Below are 20,881 nucleotides of genomic sequence, written 5' to 3' on the forward strand. Positions count from 1 at the left end.
TCAAATCCTGTATACAAGTAAATTTACATTTTAAAACATGTACTTCGCTAGCAGAAGAGACAACTCACAAATGTTCAATACTTCAACTGTTATACTTAAAACAGTTACAATGATAAATACGACAGACAATGCTATTTTATTCTAAAAGACCTCTGTAATTCTTAGTATAATTAGATCTCCAACAAATTTGAATACTTCCAGTCTTCTTTTGCATTGAGTATGAAACTGACAATAAAATGGTACTTCATTATTTTCATTTAAAAAAAAAAAAAGAAAAGAAAAAGATTTTCCTACAAAGTAATCGAGTTCAACCTCCAAAATTGTTTTTTGTAGTTGACATATAATAATAACACAGCTAATAAAATCATTAACTGTTTTAAAGGGAAGTAAGTTGTACTTAAGAAAAACAATCTTCAAATAATATCATTAAATATCTTAGCTTTTCTAGGTGGCAGTCACCTGTTTCTCTTGGATTTAAGAGTGAAACAATTTACATACAATCTCTTACCAATGTCTAAGTATACCATTGAATATTTTACTACAGTAGAACAAAGACAACAAACAGTCAAACAAACTGCAGGAAAGTAAACTAAATTATACAGAGTTCTATGGGAAGTAATATTAATTTTTGGTAAACATAAGCTCCTTTGTTCTGAATATTACTCTGAATCTGATTTATATTTTCCCAGTCATTTAGTTTCTATTGCCACAATACTGATACAGGCTGACATTACAACAATCAATCTACCTCCAACGTTTCATCAATGGTATGCATTGTAGAGTTAGTTCTTTATTTTGTTTATGAATGTTTATTTTACCTTTTACAGGAATCAAATTTTAATTCACTCAAACAGAAATAACCATTTCCTCTGCTATTACATTATCTACTATAGAAATTTAGTAGCAAGCTCAAATTTTACTCTCAATGAAGTACCTTCCTAATGTAATCATTAATCTCTCCATACTTCAATAGAATGTTATTTGTACCATTTTATAACCCTTAGCACACTTTGGATTTCATTAGAAATATTCATTTACTCAAAATGAATCACCAATGATCATTAAATATTTATTGACTTTACCAGCGAGGGAATATTTTTCAAAGGCCATTAACTATGCTTACATTTAGACTAGCTCTCTAGAAAAGAGCAACTATCCCTCTAATTCAAAGAGGAATGAGCTATCAATATCACTAAATAATGACATAATATTTTTTGAGGATCAGACATCAATCTGAAAAAATGTTTGTAGTAAAATTGAATCCATATGTAGTGGTTTGAATGAAAATGACTGTCACAGGCTGGCCAAAGAAAAGAATAATTGGCCCTGATTCTAGAGTATATCATTAGATATTTTATTACAGTAGATTAAAGACAACTTAGACAATGATCATTTATGATGAAGGAAGGTTAATTAAATTACAAAGAGTTCTATCAGAAATAATAGTAACTTATGATGAATGCACATTAGATGTGTGGCCATGTTGAAGGAGGTGTGCCACAAGGGAGGAGTGGACTTTAAATTTTCAAAATCTCACATCATTATTAGTTCCTTACTCTCTCTGATTCCTATTCAAGGTTAAGAGATTAAGCTCTTTTTAATATTTTGTTTTTATTTAGTTATTGTCTTTACATCTCAATTGTAGGCCCTTCTTCCTCTCCTGGTCTTTCCCTTTTACAGCTCCCTCATCTTCTTTCCTCTTCTCTGTCCCTCAGAGGAGTGGATTCTCCTCAAAACAAACAAACAAACAAAACCAAAAACAAAACAACAACAAAAAAAAAACCAGCCTAAGCACATCCAGTAACATCATGGCTGTGTACTTCCTCTTTCACAGTGTCCTGGCAAGGTTACCCCACCAGAGGGAAATAATAAAAAAGCGTGCAACAGAGACCATGTCAGGGAAAACGCCCATCTCCTTTCTAGGGAACCCACTAGAAATCAATCTGGTGCTTCCTCAGACAACTAGGAATAGCGCTTCCTAAAGATCCAGCTATACCACTAATAGACATATACCCAAAAGAGGCTCAAGTACACAATAAGGACATTTGATCAACCATGTTTGTAGCAGCTTTATTTGTAATAGCCAGAAGCTGGAAACAACCCAGATGCCCCTCAACTGAAGAATGGATACAGAAATTGTGGTACATTTACACAATGGAATTTTACTCAGCAATAAAAAAACAAGGAAATCATGAAATTTGCAGGTAAATGGTGGGATCTGGAAAAGATAATCCTGAGTGAGGTATCCCAGAAGCAGAAAAACACACATGGTATATACTCACTCACATAGACATAATAGAGGATAAACCTACTAAAATCTGTACACCTGAAGAAACTATTCAAGAGGGAGGACTCTTGCTGAAATGCTCAAACTCTATCGAGAAAGGCAAAGAGGATGGACATCAGAAGAAGGAGAAAACAGGGAACAGTACAGGAGCCTGACACAAAGGACCTCTGAAAGGCTCTTCCCTGCAGACTATCAGTGCAGATGCTGAGACTTATGGGCAACCTTTGGGCAGAGTGCAGGGAATCTTATGAAAGAAGTGGGAAATAGTAAGATCTTGCAACTAATTGTTTCAATATAAAATAAGAAAGAAAACACATATGTGTCCCCAAAAGTGAAAAATAAAAACATTCAATTTCAGTTCTCAAGTTAGCTTCTTCCTAAAACTAAATATTGTCAAACATAAATGAAAAATAGATAAAACATAGCTTTAGCTTTATAACTAGCCTATAAGTTTTGGGAGAATGAAGGGTATGTTTTCCTTCAACAAAATCAAGGTAAAATTTTTCTTTCAGATTGAATTTACCTAATATAATATGTGGATGTTAGCTTAAAAAATATTCTGTATTGTCCCTGTATGATAAACTACTTTTATTGCATAATAAAGTGATCTTTCAAAAATGTCCATATTATTATCATTATGTCACTCACTGAATAGTCATAGCACATATCATAACATGCTAAAAACCAAAAAGGTAATAATGAGGGAAAATTAATTCTACTTAAATGAGTTTTCTTGTGTCAAATATCTGAGAGGACACAAATTGGATGTTAAGATAGAAATTTAAATTTCCAGATATAATCTTTCTCTTCAATGATTGTCCCCAAAGCAATACATATATGTAAGGAATAAATGAGGGAATGTGATAGATAATTTTTTCCTGAATCAATAATCTCATTAATCGTAGTACCACAAGTATGTATCTAATCCCAAATATATCACTCTTTCTTGACTTCAAAATTTTCATTTTTAATGTTTTAATAGATGTTAAGTCTATTGTCACAAATTACTTCAAATTTACACAACAGAAATGAAAATTTCTCTACGACCAACATCCATTGTATACTCTTATTATGATATATATACACACAGATTTAAATAAAGATAAAAATACACATTAGTTTCATATATTCATGTTTTCTTAGTCACAATTGGAGCTATCTTAAATATATTTCACATGTATTTACCTCCTTTATGAATAAGGTATCATACTGTATGATGGAACAGAAAACACAGGCAACAAAACTTTAAAAATGAAAAAAATTATTAGGCATTTTAAGTCTGAAATTTAACAAATTTTTCAATATCACTCTCACCAATGACAGATATCTCCTTTTACACTATTTCTAACCAAATTTATATTAATAACAATATAATGACCCTTGCTAGAATGTAAGTTAAAGAAACCAGTATCCATTATTTTATCAAAATAAAATATTTTATTGGCAAGAAAGCCTTTTAAATACTAAAAGGACAGTCTTTGATAGTTTAAACAATTGCCTTAATGAATCACATATTCAATGAAAAAATATGATTAATGTATAAGAAAGTACTATGTTACTGCAACAGTTATCTTGGACAATGATAATAGAGGACTGAACTTATATTAGAACTGAAAGCAAAGTATTTCCCAAAGAAGAATTTGAATATTTAATGCATATACTATACTGTCCCATCATGGAAAATGATAATAAAGGACTGAATTTACATTAGAACTGAAAGCAAAATATTTCCCAATAAAGAATCTGACTATCTCATATGCTATATTATCACATCATGGACATTTTTCTTGAAATAATTGAATTTTGAAACAAAATATTAGAAAGTTGAGGATGATGTAATGCTAAGGAAAGAATAATAATCTGTGTTGGGCATTCTAAGAAGATGATTTATGTAAACAAATGCACTATCTCAGACAATTAATAGTGCTTCCTCAAGATCCAGCTATACTACTCCTAGGCATATATCCAAAAGAAACTAAAGTATACAACAAGGATATCTGCTCAACCACATTTGTAGCAGCTTTATTTGTAATAGCTAGAAGCTGGAAACAGCCTGGATGCCCCTCAGTTGAGGAATGGCTACAGATTATTGTGGTACTTTCACACAGCGGAATATTACTCAGTGATAAAAAAACAAGGAAAATAATGAAATTTGCAAGTAAATGGTGAGAACTAGAAAAGATCATCATAAGTGAGGTATCCCAGAAGCAGAAAGACACACAGGGTATATACTCACTCATTAATTGATATTACACATATAATATAGGATAAACATACCAAAATCTGTACACCTAAGGAAGCTAATCAGGAAGGTGGACTCTGGCTAAGATGCTCAATCCCCATTCAAAAAGGAAAAGAAGATAGACATCGGAGGAGGGAGAAAACAGGAAACGGGACAGGAACCAACCACAGAGGGCCTCTGAAAGGCTCTACCCTTCAGGGTATTGAGGCAGATTCTGAGACTCATAGCCAAACTTTGGGCAGAGTGCAAGGAATCTCACATAAGAAGTGAGTGATAGTAAGACCTGGAGACAACAGGAGCTCCACAAAGATAGCAACAGATCCAAAAGTCTGGGCACAGGGGTCTTTTCTGAAACTGATACTCCAGCCAAGGATAACTCATGGAGATGGCCTGGAATCCCTGCAAGGAGGTAGCCTATGGCAGTTCAGTGTCCAAGTGGCCTCCACAGCAATAGGGACAGGGACTGTCTCTGACATGAACTGATTGGCCTGCTCTTTGATCACCTCCCCCTGAGGTGGGAGTAGCCTTACCAGGCCACAGAAGAAGACAATGCAGACACTCCTGAAGATACCTGATAGACTAGGATCAGAGGAAAGGGGAGGAGGACCTCCCTTATCAGTGGACTGGGAGAGGGACAGGGGTGGGGAAGAGAGAGGGTGGGATTGGGAGGGGAGAAGGGAGGGAGGCACAAGGGGGATACAAAGTGAATAAACTAATTAATAAAAACAAAATAATAATAAAAATGACATAAAATGTTTTCAAGACTCTATTAAAATTTGCTCTAGATCATTCTAATCCACCTCATCATCATTATCATAGTCTTCCTCCTCCTTTTCCCATTTTTTACTCCTCTTCCTCCCCCTTCTCCTTTATTCTCCTTCTCCACCTCTTTTTATACCCTCACTATTGGTCATTTTCTTCTTGGATATTCTGAGTCTAGATCTTATTTTATAGCATACATTGATCAGAAATTCACCACACAGATTTAGCATGATTAGAACACATGGTAAGTCCAAGTGTCCAGATAACTATTAGCCATCACATCCCTCTTCATCCATTCATTCTTTAGCAAATAACTGAAGCCCTTTCAGTGGTTCCACAGTTGCCTCAGATGCATTAGTCTCGAAATGGAAAAAAGAGAACCAGACAGAAAACATGCAACTGGAGAAGAGATCATATGATTCAGAATAAAAAAAAAATTCTAATAAGGAAGCAGAATTAGGGAAAATGGTATGAAGATCTCAAACAAACAAAATACAATGCTTTAATGTGTTAATTGAGAAGGGTTTCCATTTGGGTTTTTCATGAATCTTTCAACCTTTTCTTGAAGAATAGTTTTTAATTTAATTCTTACTATGTTCCCAAGCCTGCTCAAGACAATTTACACATATTAACTGTTTGTTTTTCACAAAAACTCCTAAGTAGTTGCAAGTATCTTTATTTTACAAAGAAATGCAAACCAGACATTGTTAAACAATTTGCATGGATTCTCTTGTTTATTACTGTAACAACTCTATATAAAATACTTGCTGTGTTTTCAACCTATTTCACATATGAGATAAGAGAATCATGAAAACCTTAAAAAACTTTGCCCAAAGTCACAGAGGTAGTAAATGTATTAGCAACAAATCAAATCCCATTTTCTTTGGAGCTCTCACTCTCATTACTGTGTAACATTGCCACCCCTCACCCCCAGTCCACACCCCCTATCTTTGTCTGGGCAGTAAGCAATGATTCAAAGGACTGTGGCTCTTACTATTGAAGTACTACAGAAATCTTTGCTAACAATACAGACTTTAAAAACAAAGATATTCACCCATTATGAAGAGGCTTCTGAGATCAATAGGAAGTTTTATAAAATAAGCATCAAGCTAGAACTCTAAGAAGATACCTCAAGACTACATTCTTCCTTTAATTCACAACATAGCCACTGCTTTCAGGGTAAGCAACACATGCAAATTCCAAAGCAAAGGCATTCTTGATATTCCCCTGGTATATAATAGAAAAATTTAACATTTACCTGGTACAGTTCTTCTACTATACTCTACAAACCATTATCTTTAGTGTTTAATCCAGCAGCATAAGATAAGCAATTACTAAAAAACGAAAAGAACAGAATATAGTTTTTTTATTTATTTTTTTTTCAAACACATGACACTTTTTACTTTATTGTATACACATATCCACAGCAGTTTAGCAGGTGACACTTTGAGCTCTGTTTTCTTCTAGAGTATCAAGATGAAGGCTATTTCTTGTTTGTAGTCCCATCTTCTTTTGTTTGTCTCTGATTTTCTTTTTTTTTTTTTTTCAATGCAGTTTATTCAGGAACATTGAACAATCCTCGGACCCCGGGGAAAGCCAGCCCACAGCTTAAATAGCCTCTGGGTAGCCGACCCAGGCGTGCCACGTGGGCAATGCAGATAGGTCCACATACATGGAAGCAAGCCAGATCCTCAGCCTTAGCCAAATGTGGAATTGTTCATGACAGAGAGCACTCACCATAGGGAAGGTGGAAGGCGGAAACCAGCTCCATCTTTAAGGCATAGCATTCCGCAGCTCTCTACAGTTCCCCCTGTTTGTTTTAGACGCATCAGGCAAGAGTAGAGGTCTGATCTCTGATATTAGAAATAAATTGGGACTTTGTACAGATGTTCATTAGGTGTCATCCACCCAAAGAGCATCAGACCCGTCCGATACCTTTTTCTCAGAGGCGGGACCTGGGGCATCAACCCGCATGCAATCAGACATGCTCTTCTCTGGGTCCAAAGCGGCTGACCCTGAGTGCAGTGCTTAGCCTTGCATCCTGAGCGTATCATTTTAGCTTTTTATGGTATCCAACCATGCTTGGGGAGAATGTCCTGCTTCAATGGCTGTAAAGGTCTGAATGATCATGGCTGCATCACACTGTTGTGAGACTCTAATCTTGCATATATACCACAGGCAAACCAAGGAGACCAACACCAGAAGGCCTGGTAACACTCCCATGCCCGCCCATTCCTTCAGATGATTCATGGCTGCAGCAATCCATGTTGATAATCCTGTGGCTAGTCCTGCGTCCACTCCGGTAGAATTTACTGTGACAATGGCCACTCTCAGCTGCTCCATCGTAGCATCGAATTCTCCACTCCAATTACCTAAAATATAGCTAGACAATTGTTTAGACAGATTTGCAGCACAGGAAAAATTCTCATGTTGTATGCTAGTGACACAAAGTCCAGCATACTTTCATTGACAGCCAGGTTGAGCGATTTGCCATAGGGTATCAATTTGCTCCTGCACGAGGTCAATCCTCTGATTGAACACCATCAAGCTTCCTTTTAGTTGAGCATTAATTCCTTTATGTACAACTAAGGCATGAGCTACATTGGCTAAATGATTATTCAGGGTCTGAGCAGTCTGCCCACCCAGTATGACTCATGGCTAATGCCCTGGTGGTAGCTCCAACAGCCGTCAATGAGATGGTAGTAACAATGGTGGCTGTAGTTCCAAGATCCCTTTTCTGTCTGAAGAGAGTCATAGCATGAGGGGCATCAATGGGCACAGGCACCCAGTGAGGCATGCGAGTAACCAGGGCATACCTAACTTTACTAGCATCCCAGCATTGGGCAAAAAAGCAAGTATCATTACCACAATTACTTGGCTCTATCTGGCTAATAATGAATAAAAATGGGGGATATAGACAAACAGGTGTGGGCTTATAGGAAATATTATGAGAAGCCTTAACCCCTCGTTGGAACATCCTGCGTCAGTTCTAGAACTAGCAGTGGTGGTGTCCGAGGTCTGAGTAGGTTCAGGAGACCATTGCCCCCAGGGGCGAGACGTGCTCCATGCCAATTGACTAACTCCATGTTTTCCTCCAATTTTGAAAGTCATTTAAGGTTCTTAAATTATTTTTTTCCCTTTTTTCTTAAATTTTTTATCAATTACACTTTATTCATTCTGCATCCCCCCATAAGCCCCTCCCTCCCCTCCCAATCCCACCCTCCCTCCTCCCTCTGCTTGCATGCCACTCCCCAAGTCCACTAATAGGGGAGGTTCTCCTCTCCTTTCTGATCTTAGTCTGTCAGTTCACATCAAAAGTGGCTGCATTGTTCTGGTAAGGCTGCTCCCCCCCAGGGGGAGGTGATCAAAGAGCAGGCCAATCAGATTATGTCAGAGGCAGTCCCTCTTCACATTACTATGTAACCCAATTGGACTCTGAACTGCCCTGGGCTATATCTGTGCAGGGGTTCTAGGTTATCTCCATGAATAGTCCTTGGTTGGAGTATGAGTCTCTGGGAAGTTCCCTATGTTCAAATTTTCTTGTTCTGTTGCTCTCCTTGTGGAGACCCTGTCCTCTCCAGCTCTTACTATTTCCCAGTTCTTACCTAAAATTCCATTCACCTGCCCAACAGTTGCCCATCCGGCTCAGCATCTGCTTTCATAGTCTGAAGGGCACAGGCTTTCAGAGGCCCTCTGTGGGAGGTTCCTAGGTTGTTTCCTGTTTTCTTCTTCTTCTGATGTCCATCCTCTTTGTCTTTCTGGATGGGGATTGGACGTTTTAGTTAGGGTCCTCTCTCTTGCTTAGTTTCTTTAGATGCACAGGTTTTAGTGGGTTTGTCCTATGTTGTATGTCTATATGAGTGAGTATATACCATGTGTGTCTTTTTGCTTCTGGGACAACTCACTCAGGATGATCCTTTCCAGATCCCACCATTTACCTGCAAATTTCATGATTTCCTTATTTTTCATTGCTGAGTAATATTCCATTGTGTAGATATACCACAATTTCTGCATCCATTCTTCAGTTGAGGGGCATCTGGGTTGTTTCCAGCTTCTGGCTATTACAAATAAAGCTGCTACAAACATGGTTGAGCAAATGTCCTTTTTGTGTACTTGAGCCTCTTTTGGATATATGCCCAGGAGTGGTATGGCTGGATCTTGAGGAAGCGCTATTCCTAGTTGTCTGAGAAAGCACCAGATTGATTTCCAGAGTGGTTGTACAAGTTTACATTCTCACCAGCAGTGGAGAAGGGTTCCCCTTTCTCCACAACCTCTCCAGCATGTGTTGTCACTTGAGTTTTTGATCTTGGCCATTCTCATGGGTGTAAGGTGAAATCTCAGGGTTGTTTTGATTTGCATTTCACTAATGGCTAGTGAGGTTGAGCATTTCTTTAAGTGCTTCTCTGCCATTCGGTATTCCTCTACAGAGAATTCTCTGTTTAGCTCTGTTCCCCATTTTTTAAGTGGGTTACTTGGTTTGCTGCTTTTTAGCTTCTTTAGTTCTTTATATATACTGGATATGAGTCCTCTGTCAGATAAAGGGTTGGTGAAGATTCTTTCCCAATCTGTAGGTGGTCGCTTTGTTTTGATGACGGTGTCCTTTGCTTTACAGAAGCTTTTCAGTTTCATGAGGTCCCATTTATTGGTTGTTGCTCTTAGAGCCTGTGCTGTTGGTGTTCTGTTCAGGAAGTTTTCTCCTGTACCAATGAGTTCTAGGGTATTTCCCACTTTTTTTTCAAGCCGATTTAATGTGTCTGGTTTTATGTTGAGGTCTTTGATCCACTTGGACTTCAGTTTTGTGCAGGGTGACAAGTATGGATCTATTTTCATTTTTCTACATGTAGACATCCAGTTAGACCAGCACCATTTGTTGAAGATGCTATCTTTTTTCCATTGTATGGTTTTGGCGTCTTTGTCAAAGATCAGGTATCATATGTTTTGTATCCTCCCATAAGCCCCTTCCTCCTCCCATCCTGATCCCACCCTCACTCACCCTTCTTCAAGCATGCCCCTCCCCAAGTTCACTAATAGGGGAGTTTCTCCTCTCCTTCCTTCTGAACTTAGTCTATCAGTTCTCATCAGAAGTGGCTGCATTGTCAAAATCTGTGGCCTGGTAAGGTTGGTTATCCCTCAGAGGGAGGTGATCAAAGAGCAGGCCAATCAGATTATGTCAGAGGCAGTCCCTCTTCCCATTATTATGTTAACCAGTTGGACACTAAAATGCCATTGGCTATATCTGTACAGGGGTTCTAGGTTATCTCCATGAATAGTCCTTGGTTGGAGTATGAGTCTCTGGGAAGTTCCCTGTGTTCAAATTTTCTTGTTCTGTTGCTCTCCTTGTGGGGTTCCTGTCCTCTCCATCTCTTACTATTTCCCACTTCTTACATAAAATTCCATGCACTTTGCCCAGCAGTTGGTAATCAGGCTCAGCATCTGTTTTGATAGTCTGCAGGGCAAAGCCTTTCAGAGGCCCTCTGTGGCAGGATCCTGGTTGTTTCCTGTTTTCTTCTTCTTCTGTCGAGAGTTTTAGTGAGGGTCTTCTCGCTTAATTTCTTAATATGTACAAGTATTAGTAGGTTTATCCTATGTTGTATGTCTATATGAGTGAGTATATGCTGTGTGTGTCTTTCTGCTTCTGGGACAGCTCACTCAGGATGATCCTTTCCAGGTCCCACCATTTATCTGCAAATTTCATGATTTCCTTATTTTTAATTGCTGAGTAATACTCCATTGTATAGATGTACCACAATTTCTGTATCCATTCTTCAATTGAGGGGCATCTTTGCTGTTTCCAGCTTCTGGCTATTACAAATAAAGCTGCTACAAATATGGTTGAGCAAATGTCCTTATGGCTTACTTGAGCCTCTTTTGGATATATGCCTAGTAGTGGTATGGCTGGATCTTGAGGAAGCGCTATTCCTAGTCATCTGAGAAAGCTCCAGATTGATTTCCAGAGTGGTTGTACAAGTTTACATTCCCACCAGCAGTGGAGAAGGGTTCCCCTTTCTCCACAACCTATCCAGCATGTGATGTCACTTGAGTTTTTCATCTTGGCCATTCTGATGGGTGTAAGGTGAAATCTCAGGGTCATTTTGATTTACATTTTCCTAATGGCTAATGACATTGAGCATTTCTTTAAGTGTTTCTCTGCCATTCGATATTCCTCTACAGAGAATTATCTGTTTAGCTCTGTTTTCCATTTTCTTAAATGGATTACTTGGTTTGCTGCTTTTCAGCTTCCTTACTTCTTTATATGTACTGGATATTAGTCCTCTGTCAGATAAAGGGTTGTTGAAGATTCTTTCCCAATCTGTAGGCAGTCATTTTGTTTTGATGACAGTGTCCTTCCCTTTACAGAGCTTTTCAGTTTCATGAGGTCACATTTATTGATTGTTGCTCTTAAAGCCTGTGTTGTTGGTGTCCTGTTCAGGAAGTTTTCTCCTGTACCAATGAGTTCTAGGGTATTCCCCACTTTTTTTTTTCTAGCCAATTTAGTGTCTGGTTTTAGGTTGAGGTCTTTTATCTACTTGGACTTCAGTTTTGTGCAGGGTGATAGGTATGGATCTATTTTTATTTTTCTACATGTAGACACCCAGTTGGACCAGCACTATTTGTTGCAGATGCTATTATTTTTTTCCATTGTATGGTTTTGGCATCTTCTTGAAGGCACTTAGTACTATGAACTTTCCTATTAGCACTGCTTTCTTTGTGTCCCACAAGTTTCGGTATGCTGTCTCATCATTTTCATTGATTTCTAGGAAGACTTTAATTTCTTTCTTTACTTCTTCCCTGACCCAGCTGTCATTTAGTAGCAAGTTGTTCAGTTTCCATGTGTGTGTATTCTTTTTGTTATTTCTGTTGTTGCTGAGGTTCAGCTTTATTCCATGGTGATCAAACAGGATACAAGGGATTATTTCATTCTTCTTGTATCTGTTGAGGCTTGCTTTGTGACCTACTATATGGTCTATATTGGAGAAGGTTCCATGAGGTGCTGAGAAGAAGGTAAATTCTTTTGTGTTTGGGTGTAAGGTTCTATAAATGTCTGTTAGGTCCATTTGATTCCTGCCTTCTGTCAGAGACATTGTTTCTTTGTTTAATTTCTGTTTTGTTGACCTGTCCTTTGTTGAGAGTAGGGTGTTGAAGTCTCCCACTATTAATGTGTGGGGATCTATGTGTGGTTTATGTTTTATCATTGTTTCTTTACAAGTGTGGGTGCCCTTGTATTTGGGGCTTAGATGTTCAGGATTGTGATGTCTTCTTGGTGGAATTTTCCCTTGATGAGTATGAAGTGTCCTTCCCCATCTCTTTTGATTAATTTTGGTTGAAAGTCTGTTTTATCAGATATTAGAATGGCTACTCCTGCTTGCTTCTTGGGTCCATTTGCTTGGAAAACGGTCTTCCAGACCTTTACCCTCAGGTAATGTCTATCTTTGTGACTTAGGTGTGTTTCTTGTATGCAATAGATTGCTGGGTTCTGTTTATGCATCTATTCTGTTAGTCTGTGTCTTTTTATTAGAGAATTGAGTCCATTGATATTGAGAGAGATTAATGAACAGTGGCTGTTAGATCCTTTGATTTCGATTTTGGCTGGGGTCATAAGGTTGTGTGCTTGGTTGCTTTTTATTTTACCATAGTGAGGTTAGTTATTTCCTGTGTTTTCTTGAAACTAGCTAGTTTTCTTGGGTTGTATTTTTCCTTCTAGTATCATCTGTAACCCCAGATTTGAGAGTAATTGTTGAAATTTGTTTTTGTCATTGAATATCTTGTTTTCTCTGTCTATGAGGACTGAGAGTTTTGCTGGGTATAGTAGCCTGGGCTGACATCTGTGTTCTCTTAGGGCCTGCATGATATCTGCCCTTCTGGCTTTCATAGTCTCTGTTGAAAAGTTAGGTGTGATTCTAATGGGTTTGCCATTATATGTTACTTGGCCTTTTTCCCTTGCAGCTTTTAGTATTTTTTCTTTGTTCTGTATACTTGTGGTTTTGATTATTATGTGGCAGGAGGATTTTCTTTTCTGGTCCAATTTATTGGGTGTTCTGTAGGCCTCTTGTATTCTTATTGGTCTCTCCTTTAAGTTGGGGAAATTTTCTTCAATGATTTTGTTGAAAATATTTTCTGGGCCTTGGTGCAGGGAATCTTCTTTTTCCTCTATTCCTATTATTCTTAGGTTTTGTCTTTTTATGTTGTCTTGAATTTCTTGAACGGTCTGTGTCAGGAATTTTTTAGAGTTAACCTTTTCTTTGACAGATACATCTATTTCTTCCACTGTGTCTTCCACACCTGAGATTCTTTCTTCCCTTTCTTGTAGTTTACTGGTTATGCTAACCTTTGTAGTTCCTGTTTTCTTCCCTAAGTTCGTTCTCTCCACAATTTCTTCCATTTTTTTTTTAATTTTTCAATTTCTATCTTCAGATCTTGAGCTGTTTTGTTGATTTCCTTCATCTGTCTGACTGTATTTTCCTTTTTTTCCATCAATTCCTTCAGCTGTCTGTTTGAATGATCTTCTGTTTCTTTTATTTCATTCAGTGATTTAAGCATTTTCTCTCTAAAGGCCACAAACTGTTTGGCTGCAGCTTCCTCTATTTCTTTACGTATTTTATTTGTTTCCTCTGTTATTTTCTTCATGATCATAGATGTTAGGTGATTTTTTTGAATTTTAATTATGCTGGGGTGTCTAGGGCTACTTGCCCCTGGATAACTGGATTCTGGAGATGCCATATTGCTCTGGCTTTTGTTGGTTGAACTTTTATGCTGGTCTCTATCCACTGGGCTATCTTAGGTGTTTGAAGTTAGTTTCTGGTGGTTTCTGGAATCCTGTGGAGGTGAGAATCCTGTTAGCAGGAAGACGATTTTTCCTGAAGGAAGCCTTCTCAGCTCTTGGGTATAGTCCCTGGATGGCTTGTGTTTTTCAGGAGTTGCTACAGCATAGAGACCTGAATGGTAACTGTGGTCCTTGTTAGTCAAGAGGGCTCTCCTCTCACTGGGTGAAGTCCTGAAGACAGCTGCTCTGCTTCTAGGTTTCTGGCAGTAAATTAAGTGATCTGCTGCTGTAACCTGTGTGTCCCGTGGTTAGGTTGGTTTTGTTAGGGATAACTGGTTGCCCCTTGGAGCAAAATCTGGGGGTTGGTCTCACTTATCCCGGGTTTTTGTAGATCTGAGGTTGGAGCTATGTGCCCTGGTACCCAAGGGGTAATCTGTGGTGGGTGAGTACTGCTCTCCTGGTAACAGCAGTCTATCTGGGGCACAGCAGCTCCCTGGGTTGGGCCAGTCTGTGGGACCTTTTCCGGGGATATACTGGGTTGTCAAGGTCTGTCCTCTTTCTTTTGTTCCTTGTGAGGGTTTCCTCAGACAGTGACTCCAAGACTCTGGTGTCCTGGGGCACACAGTTCTGTCTGTGAGGAGTAGTTGGTACAAAGCAGGTCTCTGGGCTGGCATGGTGTGCACCTGCCCTCTAGTCTGTGGGAGCTGGGTGCCCAAGAACTCTGTGCTCCCTGCTTGGGCCCGGAACAGTGATGGCGGTGCATACCCACTGGTCTGGGGGAGACCTTCCCCAGGCAAAGCCTAGGTGACCCAAGACAGTGTGGTTTCCATCCTTCCTTGTGGGGCCCTCTCTGGACAGGGATTCCCAGTCTCTGTTGCCCCAAGGCGTGCAGCTCCTCTGTACAGGTGAGCTAGGTGCACAGCTGCTCTCAGTGCTGGCGCTGGCAGCGGGAGCCCAGTTCAGTGATGGTGGGGAGTACCCACTGGTCTGCGAGACTTTTTCCAGGTAAAGACTGGGTGACCTGTGGCCAGTCTCTCTACTTTCCTTCCCCGTGGTTTTTTTTCACGACTGGCACTCAGTTTCTGGTGTTTTTGTGTCCACGGATCAGCCTGGAAGGTGATTGGGACTCGCAGGCATGTGGCTCTGGTCCTGTGACCTAGTGCCCACGCAACCCGGGATCTCTTCCGGGTTCTGGCTGGGTGGCCTGAGTGTTGACCCTACTGGTTCCCACACCGTGGGCATTTCCTCTCACCTGGGAAACACATCGCTTTTGTTTTAGGGCCCATAGTTCAGTCTCTTGGTTGCTGTATGAAAATGTTGTCCTGCTGCTCAGACACAGGGTTCTCCTGGTGCCGCCATCTTGGTCCCCCTCAATATAAATAGTTTTGCCTTTTATTTCAGGACATAAAAGCATGTTACAAATATCAGTTAGTGCTTACATCCACCTTCTGAAGTAAAAGCATCTCCACATGTATTTTACTGAAGGGTAAAACAAAAGACAAAATTTCCTAATTAATGGCAACTTAAGACACAGACCCAAGACCCAAAGGTGTCTTGGATCCCAGGCATGTTCTACCCCAACTATATTTAGTAGATATCTCAATTCTATTACTGGTATTGTGTTCCTTATTTACTAAATGGAAAATTAATGAGCACTCTTAATAAATATGTGAGGATAATATTAATATATCAACTGTTAAATTTATACTATATCAACAACTCTGTTTTAAAAAAAATGGGGTAAATAGCTAAACAGAGATTTCTCAACAGAGGAATATCTACTGGCAAAGAAACAAAGAAATGCTCAATATCATTAGTCATTGGGGAAATGCAAATCAAAATAACTCTGAGATTCCATCTCACACCCATCAGAATGGCTAAGATAAAAAACTCAAGTGGCACCACATGCTGGAGAGGTTTCAGAGAAAGGGAAACACTCCTCCATTGCTGCGGGAAATATAAATGTGTATAACCACTTTGGAAAACAATCTGGTGCTTTCTCCGCAAACTGGAAATAGCGCTACCTCAAGATTCAGCTATACCACTCCTAGGCATATACCCAAAAGATGTTCCATCATTCAACAAGGACTTTTGCTCAATTATGTTCATAACAGCTTTATTTGTAATAGCCACAATATACAAACAACCTAAATGCCCCTCAACTGAAGAATGGATACAGAAATTTGGGTTCATTCACATATTAGAATACTACTCTGCTATTAAAACAAAGGAAATCACGAAATTTGCAGGCCAATGGTGGGAACTAGAAAAGATTATCCTGAGTGAGGTAACCAAGAAGCAGAAAGACACACATGGTATACACTCACTTATAATTGAATATTATCCATATAATATAGGGTAAAGATACTAAAATCTACAGACCTAAATAAGCTAAAGGACAAAGAGGATCCTAGGGAAGATGCTTAATCCTCATTCAGTAGGGTACAGGATAGATATTGGAAGCAGGACAAGAGAGGAAACAGGATTGGAGCCTAGTACATATGTCCTCTAAAAGACTCCACCCAGCAGGGGGATAGAGGCAGATGCTGAGACTCACAACCAAATTTTGGAAAGAGCAGAGGGAGTCTTATGGAAGAAGAATATTAAAGGACCTGGAGGAGACTGGAGCCAACAAGGAGACCAAAAGCAAAAAAAGCTGGGCCCAGAGGGGACTGCAGAGAATGATGCATCAACCAAAAAACATGCACAGAGAGGACATAGACCCCTGCTCAGATGTAGCCCATAGACAACACAGTCTTCACTAGTAAGAGGAGAAGAGGCAGTTTCTGACATTAAATCAGTTGCCTGATCCTTGATCATTTCTCCCTGGTGAGGCAACCTAGCCAGCCCACAGAGGAAGAGGATCCAGGTAGTCCTGATAGGACCTGATAGATTAAGGTCAGACAGTAAGGAAAGAGGACTTCCCCTATCAATAGATTATAAGAGAGGGATAGGGAGGAAGTGGGAGGGAAAGTATACAGGGAGGTGACAAGAGGGCAACAACAGGAATACAAACTGAATAATTTGTTAATAATAATAATAAATGTTTACAATCTCTCAAATGAGTTTAATTTGTGAGATTATCGCACACCTGGTCATTTTATTTTGCGGATTTGGTGTAAAAAAACGAGACAAAGAAATGTATACTTGGTTTATTTTACTCTGCATATTTATTGTGTAACATTATTCTTTCTTTCTTTGTGTGTTTGTATTTATGTATCACACAATGCACAGGTGTCTGTCTACAGTATGTCATGATAAAATATTTAACTTCAACTGAATGCCCTAAAAACAGAAAAAGTGACTACTTGTACTAGTAGTAACCAACTTTGTGAAATCCTCTAAGATTATTGGAAATAGGCTACTATAATAATCATCCCAAACTTCTGTTACACTTAACAGCTTTTACAAGAACATGAAATTGATGCAACAACATTCTTGTGTTTGTATGCATTCTTTCATTTTCTTTTTTTTATTTTTTTAAATAATTTTTTTTTATTTTTTTTATCAGTTACATTTTATTAACTCTGTATCCCAGCCGTGTCCCGATCCCTCATTCCCTCCCAGTCCCTCCCTCCCTCCCTCATCTCCACCGTGCCCCTTTCTAAGTCCACTGATAGGGGGGACCTCCTCCCCATTCATCTGATCCTGTTTTATCAGGTATCTTCAGGACTGGCTGCAAAGCCCTCCTCTGTGGCCTAACAGGACTGCTCCTCCCTTCGGGGGTGGGGAGACCAAAGAGCCAGTCATTGAGTTCCTGTTAGAAATAGTCCCTGTTCCCCTCACTTTGGGAAACCAATTGGTTACTGAGCTACCACAGGCTACATCTGAGTGGAGGTTCTAGGTTATGATAATCAATTGAGCGGACATGGGTTAAGATGATCAATCCTCATTTAGAAAGACAGATGGGATGTGCATTGAACGTATGACAGGAGTCTACTGAGCGCATCTGAAAGACTCTAACTAGCAGTGTTTTCAAAGCAAAGACTCATGACCAAACCTTTGGCAGAGTACAGGGAATCATAAGAAAGAAGGGGAGTTAATCTGATGGGGAAAGGATAGGAGCTGCACAAGGACCAAATATATCTGGGCACAGGGTCTTTTCTGAGACTGACATTCAACCAAGGACCATGTATGGATATAATCATTTTCAAAAAGCTAATCTTGTCTTATTTTTTATAGATTTGCAAAAATTTACCCAGTGCAAAGTGCATTAGGGACTATGTGCATTATGAAATCAATTATGACTCAGTATGTTTAGTTCATAATAAAATAGGGTTTGAAAGGGCTGTTTGTGAATACTGAATAAGATATTTGGAAGAGTCTGACATAGGGCCAAATATAGAATGTACACTAAAAACAAATGAGTTTGTTTTCTGGCTTCAAATTAAGATAGAAGCTATTCTGTTATCGTTTTTTTGAAAGTTGATGTCATGGAAGGGCAAATTTCTGGTACTTTTTCTAAAATGCACCAGCTCTTAAGTAGCTGCTTTATTTTATTCTTGTAATATGAAGACTGGGCCATGCGATTTTCTGAACAATACTATGAGAGAACGCAGGAAGTACTACGACTATTTTCCAGTAACATCCATTCTTTATCTTAGGAACTGATGAGGAATATCTATCTTAGATGCATTATATTGCTCAAAAAAAAAAAAACAACTATGAAATTCTAGTTTAAGATAGGAGTCATGAGGGTTAAGTGACAACAATTTGTCTTTATGGACAAATTTATTGTTTTGCAAGTATATAAATATATTGCTGCACAGTTTGCATAATTAAGACTTATTGACCTTCTTCACTATACTAAGCCTGTCATTGGCCTTGACTGTAGTAAAACTTAAAACTTTATATCAATTTCTATTTTTTATTATTCAGGAATATTTTGTGGATTATTTATGGTAATCCAATAAATTAATTATGCATTGTCTCAATACCTAGTGTTAATATTTGTATTTATTTTCTATGAGTAGTAACACTCTGAACATCTTTTCACTGTAGTCTTACACAGTGCAAAGCTTTCTCAGTACCGGCCCATTTCATATTTCTAGGTTCCACTAATGCTTAGAGGACCTTGTGGCATGCCTTGAAATGCAGACGACAACACAATCTGTCAAATAAAAACAAGATTCAGATATATTATAGATGCAAAATGCTCAACAGTTAGATCTTATTTATGAGCTCAGAGTCTACTTCACTCAAAGAAAGGTTTGCATATCTTGGTACAAAGGACCAATATTCACAAGCTCCATATTTTTTATGAGTTTCTTCATTGTTCATTGAATAAAATTCATCATACTGAGCTTGAAAGTGGTATAAAGGAATACTGTTTATAAGGAGTGGACTCAGTTTAAAATATAGTGATTTATAATTTTGTAAAGAGAAATACGTAAGTTTTCTGTTCTGTACCCTGTAAGATCTTTGCAACTCATAACATATATAATGTCATTGAGCAATAAAATCTCAGTAGGAGAGTTTCGTTTGCCTCTGCACATGCTGTTTATTTTTTCTGCAGAGAGAGTTCCATTTGAAGTAAACTGAATATACTCAATTTAAAAGCAAATGTTCTTAATTAAGCAACATTTTTGGAATTGCCACTCCTATGGCTAGTATATGCTCTTTTTAAAATAACTTCCTTTAAACTGAAGTAAAAGGGATTGATTGAAGTAAAAGGAACTGATTGACAAAAATTCAATTTTTTCTCCAAAGGAGATTTTTTTTATTATTATTCATGTGTTATTAACCTACAGACCAAGAGGCCAAAGGATGACTCAATGACCATATGAAATTTGTTTCACCTGGAGAACCGCCTTTAACAGCCAGAATTTTGATAGATAGTAGCTGGGAAAAATTTTCTGAGCAACATTTAAATTAAAAAAGAAGAATTTTCTCACACCTTCTATGCCTTGCAGACTTGTATGTTCTGCACATATTTCTAATAGCTTTGGAAGTCATTCATTATTTCTTGTATTCCTGAGATGGCGTTATATATTGGTGGTGGAGGGAGGGCGAGAAATTTTCAGTAACTATGGCCCTAGAGGCTGGGAACTTGAGGGGAAAAAATCTGCTTCCTTGATGTTCTAGTTAAGATTTTTTTTTTTATTTCAGTGGATAAACAAATCTTCTGTTGCTCATCTCTTATTCCAAGGTCTTTTCAGCTTTCATTTATGTCACATTTTTCAATAGCATCTTCTCTTTTTGTCCTACATTTTGAGTGGATTTTCCTTAGGGATCTGTTTATTATATGTGCAACATGATTATCATCTTTAAGTAATCTATAACCTGACACACAGATAACAAATGGAAAGAATTCTCTCACACAGTTTACAATTATTCATATTTTCTTTCTTAGAATTCCTACTTAATCTGAAGAACCAAAGCAAAATTGCAAGAATAAAGACTGAAGGATGACTTTCATTTCTTCTTTCTTTTCTCTTTTTCTTCTCTTTCTCTTTCCCATCTTACATTTTTTCCTCCTGAATTTCTTTCTTCCTTGTTTTCCTTCTCTCTTCAATATAAAACATTAACTAAATTAGGGCTTAAGGTATGACTGTGGTAGGTTTTGAAAATGCAAAGAATTAAGTAGTCACTTTACATATTTGTGTGTAGATACACTAGAATAATTGCTTGAAAGAAAAATAAGAGTATAAGAGACATACAGAAAAAAACAAACAAATAAATCTCTAACATAAATGACACAACCTGAATAATCTTAAATATCATACTTCACTTTGGAAGTAATATATAAATTAAAGGAACTGACGCTATATTATATATCTTATATATCACTTTACACCTTTTAAATGTTGCCTATGTGAATCAAAAATAA

Source organism: Meriones unguiculatus, chromosome X (genome assembly GCF_030254825.1).
Source record: "Meriones unguiculatus strain TT.TT164.6M chromosome X, Bangor_MerUng_6.1, whole genome shotgun sequence".
Lineage (NCBI taxonomy): Eukaryota > Metazoa > Chordata > Mammalia > Rodentia > Muridae > Meriones > Meriones unguiculatus.